We start from the raw sequence: 8,070 nt of genomic DNA, 5'->3' as shown, positions 1-8,070 counted from the left end.
TTTCTTAATGTGTATTTCTGCAGTGAGCTCTGGGAGAAGGCAGAGGAGCTGGGGATGTAGATGTTGGAGTCTGGGAAATGATGCTGAGATGATTTGAACTTCTTCCTTCTCTCTTTGGTCCTGCTCTGCATCCATGAAGTCTCCTTCATGTTTAGGTATGATGTGAGTTTTTGTGATGCTCCTCGGTCCTCCCAGTTGTAAAACCACTACATTGTTACCATTTGATACAGATTCCTAACCAGGGGGAACAACTGTCCATGAAATATATAAACTTTCTTTATTTTTCTTGTCTTTTGAAAACCAGCACAGCTCTTTCCTGCTATATTCAGAGAAATTTAGAGATCCAAAGTGAAATTGTTGACCCAAAACATGGAGCATGTACACATCTGCACATATTTTAAAGAAATTAATCATTTCTGCAACAATCTTACCATTAAGTTTAACATAAAATGAATCTCCTCAATTTCAAAATGTGAGCTGAAAATCTAATTTCATCTACAGGTCTTTCTCAAAAAATTTGCATATTGTGATAAAGTTAATTATTTTCCATAATGTAATGATAAAAATTAAACTGTCATATATTTTAGATTCATTGCACACCAACTGAAATATTTCAGGTCTTTTATTGTTTTAATACTGACGATTTTGGCATACAGCTCATGAAAACCCAAAATTCCTATCTCAAAAAATTAGCTTATCATGAAAAGGTTCTCTGAACGAGCAGTTAACCCGATCATCTGAATCAATGAAGTAACTCTAAACACCTGCAAAAGATTCCTGAGGCTTTTAAAAACTCCCAGCCTGGTTCATAATTCAAAACTGCAATCATGGGTCAGACTGCTGACCTGACTGCTGTCCAGAAAGCCATCATTGACACCCTCAGTAAGACACAGAAAGACATTTCTGAACGAATAGGCTGTTCCCAGAGTGCTGTATCAAGGCACCTCAGTGGGAAGGAAAAAGTGAGGCAGAAAACGCTGCACAACGAGAAAAGGACCCTGAGGAAGATGGTGGAGAAGGACTGATTCCAGACCTTGGGGGAAGCAGTGGACTGAGTCTGGAGTAGAAACTTCCAGAGCCACTGTGCACAGGCGTGTGCTGGAAATGGGCTACAGGTGCCACATTCCCTAGGTCAAAGGTCAAGTCACTTTTGAACCAGAAACAGCGGCAGAAGCGCCTGACCTGGGCTACAGAGAAGCAGCACTGGACTGTTGCTCAGTGGTCCAAAGTACTTTTTTCGGATGAAAGCAAATTTTGCATGTCATTCAGAAATCAAGGTGCCAGAGTCTGGAGGAAGACTTGGGAGAAGGAAATGCCAAAAGGCCAGAAGTCCAGTGTGAAGTACCCACAGTCAGTGATGGTCTGGAGAGCCATGTCAGCTGCTGGTGTTGGTCCACTGTGTTTCACCAAGGGCAGGTCAATGCAGCAGCTATCAGGAGGTTTTGGAGCACTTCATGCTTCCATCTGCTGAAAAGCTTTATGGAGATGAAGATTTCATTTTTCAGCACGACCTGGCACCTGCTCACAGTGCCAAAACCACTGGTATTACTGACCATGGTGTTACTGTGCTCAATTGGCCTGCCAACTCTCCTGACCTGAACCCCGTAGAGAATCTGTGCGATATTGTGAAGAGAAAGTTGAAAGACGCAAGACCCAAAACTCTGGATGAGCTTAAGGCCATTGAAGCATCCTGGGCTCCATAACACTTCAGCAGAGCCACAGGCTGATTGCCTCCATGCCACGCCGCATTGAAGCAGTCATTTCTGCAAAAGGATTCCTGACCAAGTATTGAGTGCATAACAGAACATAATTATTTGAAGGTTGACTTTTTTGGTATTAAAACACTTTTCTTTAATTGGTCGGATGAAATATGCTAATTTTTTGAGACGGGGATTTTGGGTTTTTATGAGCTGTACGCCAAAATCATCAGTATTAAAACAACCTGAAATATTTCAGTTGTTATTAAACTGTCATAAAATATATGACAGTTTAATTTTTATCATTACATTATGGAAAATAATTAACTTTATCACAATATGCACATTTTTTGAGAAGGACCTGTACAGAAGACATTTTCCTTTATTAAAAAAAAAAGTCTGCATACACTCCAACCTGAAGGGCAACATAAACGAGAATCCGAAGAGTCAAATGTCTAAAATGTCAGAACAGTTTCTTACGACGCTTTTCCTTATGAGGAACATGAGCTCCGGTGAGGAGGAGGAAAAAGTGTAGAGGGCATCTGATCTCCATTAACTCTGCAGTCAGCGAGCAGCGATTCAGTTAGCAGGTGTATGAAGCCAAAGATGAGGAAGGTCAGAAAGAGTCTCCTGAAAAGAACGACCTCCAGGAACACAGAGGAGAAATACATTTTGTGCAACAACATATCTGCACCATATAAAAGAGGAAAAATGTGATCACTGTGTTATCATTTGCTGCTGCGAGTTTATCAGGGTTTGGACTGGTCACACGGGAACTTTGACAAAAATCATCAAAAATGCTTCTGTCCGTTTATTACAAAGAAAATAAAGATTTCAGCTATGGGAATTTATAGGTTTGTGATTTTTAAAAAAAAAAGTTAATTTTCAGGCGTAGCTCAGCGAAACACATTTACTAAAATAAGACTATTTTTGACAGAAAAAATGCATTTGTTATCTTTTTTTATTAAGTAATGATACTCTGTTCTTTCCAAAACGTCATTTAAACCTGATTTACATTATCTAAATCCTAACCAATGAGCTAAATCTTCATCTAAAAAGACACCAAACCTTTATTTCTCGGCTGTCTGATATTAAATGTGACTAACTTTCCATAATTCACATCAGTTAGGATTATTAATTTTATTTATGTTAGCAAATGAATGCCAGCATAGTGAGAACAAGACACTATTTTCAGGAAGGAGCGCGTTCTGTATCCCAGATATTAATGTGTTTTGGTGTAAAATGTGCAAATCAACCCAAAACAAAGGCAGAAGACGTGAAGATGCTAAACCTGATTCAAGAGTTACGCTGAAATAAGTCCTGACACTGACAGAAAGGCCATTCAGAAAGGAAGCAGCCATTACTCAAAAAGAAACTTTATTACAAGGAAGGAATGTCACATCTCATAAAGATCACTATCACTGGTCTCTGACAATAGCCTAAATGATAAAAAAAAAATTTAAAATAATCTTTAATTTTCTAAAAGATTATTTAGACAATAAAATAATTGGCGAGGAACAGTGAAGTTAATCCTCCTTCTCGTCAAACTAAAATTTGACTTGCTGGATTAGAATAAAACTCAACTGTTTCAAAACTTTTTGAAAAGCCAATCACTCTTACCGGATTACATCAAGAGTACACACACAACCATGCTGAATCAGTGGGAGACAAAGCTAAGGAAGGAAGCAGGCTGTCGGTGATGACTCTCTAGATGATGAAAGTAATAATAAGTTCTCTTGAAGCTGCTGCTGCCCTGGGCAAAGCTAAATGTCCTCTGCTTGGTCTCGGGGTAAAACCCAGATTTCTCATTTGGTTCCCCACTGAAAAGCTTACTAGAGACAAATGGAGCTGCTTGAGGCGACTTGGAGCAGCTTGAGAACTATCAGATGAAAATACACGGTCATTGTGTGAGCTGCTGTACAGTCTGGATGATACATCTTTGCTCATTTTGTTTTGTCTATAAATCTACTACTTCCTCGGGCAAACTGTTCGTCATCAAAACCGAAGCAGAATCTGCAATCATTTGATAAGACAGAAACCAGCGGATAGAGCTGCAAAGTCAACTTCAGTGGTGGACTCAATAAAATGAAGCTAGCTCTCCAAAAGTGGAGAAAGAAGCAACAAAGTTTGTGCAAATATGTTTCTTCATGGGGAAAACTGTTAGAGCAACTTAGGAAAGAAAGCAAAAGGTTTGAAAAAATTCAGTCCAGACTTTGTCATTAACATTTATTAATGAAAACAAGCCTGTAAATATACCTAGAGCTTGTGGGAGTTTACATAAATTATTAAACCATTTTTATTTCACTATTTATTTAGCTGTTTGGTTTTGAATTTATCTGCTTTGCCTTTCAGAGTTTTGTTTTCTGTAATTCATATAATTTTTCTTTATAACTCATGTTTGCCTTATTTGTATCTGTATCTTTCTCATAACATTGTTAGTGTTGTGCCTCACCTCACCTCTGGGGGCGCTGTGCTACACACAATGAATGAAGTAAGACGGCCATCACTGGCTCTTTATATTGCCAATGTACATGATTCTATATATGTTGATGCTCTGCAGTCTGCTTTGTATCTTTAGTGACTGCATAGGCATTAAGAGCAAGATATACTCTTCTTATTCACATTAAAATACTGAAAACAATCAAGAAATGAGTACAAGAAACAAATACACGACAGAACTGACTCAGGACGATTCTCATCCTTCGAGATAAACTTCATTAAAGCAGCCAGATTTTTTTAAAATGAAGGCAAACAATGATTTTTATAAGAGTGACGGAGATGGAAAGGACCGGCGCATTGACTTTATATACAAATAAAAGTAAGACCACACTCAATTTTTTAAAAAGGGAGATCAAACCTCCTATATAAACATGTTTTAAATCAAATTTGACCATATTTTAAGCTTTGTTTGTTTTTCTTACTATCATTGTTTAACAGGAATTCATTAAACCATGATAAAATAACTTTTAAGACAACTAAATGATTAATTGCGATCAAAACTGAAGTAAAAGCTTCTATTTTGGGTTTTATGTCTTTGTACATCTGACTCAGTCGGTGCCTCACCAGTCCTGAACCTCACAAACAAACCACACATCTCTGAAGAGATAAATATAAACTGACTTAGCTGTAGCTGTAGGCAGACTGATTGTTGACAACAGGTGGAGGTGGGGAATTTAACTCCCTTAGCATCCGTCCCATCTGTGTGTGGTACAGACAGAAAAACACCCATTTCTTTGCGCTGGAAAATGTTTTCTGATGCGTTTCATCTTCTCACCCTCTGGATTTACACATTTTAAAAGACTTACTTGATTGTAGCAGTAAAAACAGAAAGTTTGCATCTCTTGACTCTTCCACATCCAACACCGACCCAGTAAAAAAATTATTTCATGTCCAGAGTCGAGTCAGTCCAGGTAATAATGGCCTCCTCTCCATCTCCAGGCACAGATTGTCCATAAAGGCAGAGATAATAAGTTCACATTAAAACATTACTCATGTTGCGCTGCCTGACAGAAAGGCTGTGACCTTAATCTACAACCTGAGGTCAAACACACACCAACACACTTACTCCATGTCTGCCTCCACACACTGCTAGAACTCATTCTAGTCTCTATAAATGCCTGTGCAACCAGCCAAATCCTCTCACAACTTAATCTGTCAGAAATAGTTTTGTGGAAGCTAAACAACCTCTCTGCAGCCGGGCTGCATCCTGGCAGCCAGTCCAATCTTTGGAACCACAGCCTATTGTTTTAGAGGGGATGCAACATATTGCATATAGAAGCTCTCTGACCCTGCAGCTCAGGAAACTACAGCTATATTTCTGTTTTGCTTCAGTTCCGACATCAAACAGCTCCGACGTTGTGTGACAAATGTATGTTTGCAATCTAGTGGCACGGCACTCCATAAAAACGACGGCGTAGCTTCTGGAACAGCAGGAAACGTAGAGGAGGAGGCGATAAGTGTTTGGTTTTGTTGTCACTGCCTCCATATGGATAACATTATTTTTTATTTTAAAACATTAAGAATCGTGGCAAACAAAACATTTAAAGTCACCCATCATAGTCATTCTTGCATGTCTGACATCCCACTTATCCTGACACATTAGCATATAGAAAGTATGAATAAGTTAAGCTCTTCAATCCCCAGCCTTAACGCTGCTAAGAGCCTCAGTGTGCAGAATAGTTTCAGGTTTTGTTCTCTGTTTTAAACTTTTCTTTTTAACTCCTTAATAAAATAATTGCTGCATTTTATTTGTATGTATTTTTGTGATTGCTACACAGAAATGGGATGTAAAATATAGGAGTTGTCTATTTTTATAGTTCTAGTGTGTAATTCAACAAATTAATGATGCGTAATTATTATTTTAAGGATTGAACTTTTTTTTTTTTCAGCTTCTTGAATAACCTGGACCATAAACTTCAGCAGTTTTAGTGACTCATCGGATTATTTTGCTGAGCAAATCATGACGATAAAGATTTCAGTGAGAGGAAATAAGACAGAGTATCCTCTGGGTAAGGTAGTTTGGATTATCTACTTATTTATGCTGTGATGAATGTTCAGTGAATGTTTTGCGATGAGATGTATATACACTGCTCAAAAAAATAAAGGGAACACTTAAACAACACAATATAACTCCAAGTAAATCAAACTTCTGTGAAATCAAACTGTCCACTTAGGAAGCAACGCTGATTGACAACGGGGACCCTCGTCGGGTCAATCAGTGTTGCTTTGAAGTGGACAATTTGATTTCACAGAAGTTTGATTTACTTGGAGTTATATTGTGTTGTTTAAGTGTTCCCTTTATTTTTTTGAGCAGTATATATTTTCATGTTGTGACAAACTGCATATGGAACATGTCAGGAACAACATGCCCTCCCGCTGTGTTCACATCAACCCCCAGAACCGTTTCTGACACACTGTATTAGCATCTCTAGGCTGTATGTATGGAAAATATACAGCATGCAGGTTTGGATGACATTTATTCTGATTCCTTTCTCAAATGAATAAAGAGGTAGTGTCAGCATGGGAAGTTTGTAATGTTGCATGATTACTGCTTGTAGGTTTTGGCATTTAAATGTTTACTGCAACATTTTAATGACATATATACTGATTAATATGCAACAGATTTTTAATTGTGACTGCATTGTGTTGCAAGGTGACATGAACAATAAGCAAAATAATAATGGCTCAAACAAAAACTGTGTAAAACTCCAAAATCAACGTTCAGCATTATTTTACCAGATATCAGCCCACGCTTAGGCTTTAGGCTTTTAGTGAATAATTTAGTTTAATTTAATTTAGGCTTTATTAATGAACGCTGCAAACATAAGGCTAAAGGTGACCCATTAGCTTCCTCGATCAGGTTAGAACGGGTCTGTAGGCTAAACAAAACTAAACTTTAGGAGAGACACATTGTTTGCCTTCATTTTCTACTTCAGATTCTGGATTTCTTTCTTTGACCTGATTGTTTTGGATCAACAGGAACATCCATGTACAGTTCAGGGCACTGAAATTAAAATGTTTGAAGAGCCTGCAGTAATTCAACCCCAAAAGCTGATTATTTACTCAGTAAATCTTCAAAATTTGCAGAATAAAATCAATTTCTGCATCTCAGGGAACTGAGCATACAATACCAGAAAGCAATCTTAGTCATGTATTTGTGATGCCATGTTTTTTGCATGTCTGCAGGTTGTGTCTTAGCCAGAATATTCCAGGACGGAGTGAGGCTGCAGTGTCACCCAGCCTTGTTCGGTAATCGATAGCTGTCCCCACCAACATGCTGGCCCCTTATTTATATCTGGACTCAACGCAGACAGTCCAGAGCGACTGCTGTCTTGAAAAAGCTTACAGCAGCACTCCGGTCCCTGCACAGATGGGAAATGTATTCTCCTCATTTAGCATTCAGCTCTGATTCTAAAGTTTAGGAGTCCATTGATCGCAGGTGCTCGAGCGTTCACTTGTCAGCTGTAATGTTTTAGGTGTGTGGAGTCCTGTTATTATTGGGAGAACTCAGATTAGTGTATCAATGCAGCATGGCAGGAGTGTGCACATTACACAGGACTAATGGAAAGGTGTGTGAGGACATTCACAGCCATTATACAGGCTTAAACTGAATTGCGTTTTTCTGTATTACGTTGGTGAAAGCTATAAATAATTCAAACTGATTGTCATGAACCCTGGTGAAATAGAAAAAGGGAACACATTTAATAATCTCCACATGGATCGAAGATTTTGTCTGTCAGCTTCTAAGATTCTCCAATAAATCATTTTATCACCGTGGAAGAAAAAGAGTCTGGCCATGTTTTCAGGTTGAGCTAAATGTGTTAATGCCTTTGCAACAGTGGACTGGAATTTTTTATTATTATTATTTGTCTTC

This window comes from Poecilia reticulata, chromosome 10 (genome assembly GCF_904066995.2).
Source record: "Poecilia reticulata chromosome 10, P_reticulata-male-v2, whole genome shotgun sequence".
NCBI classification, from domain to species: domain Eukaryota; kingdom Metazoa; phylum Chordata; class Actinopteri; order Cyprinodontiformes; family Poeciliidae; genus Poecilia; species Poecilia reticulata.
The sequence above is the reverse complement of the archived record's forward strand: the minus strand, read 5'-3'. Positions refer to the sequence as shown.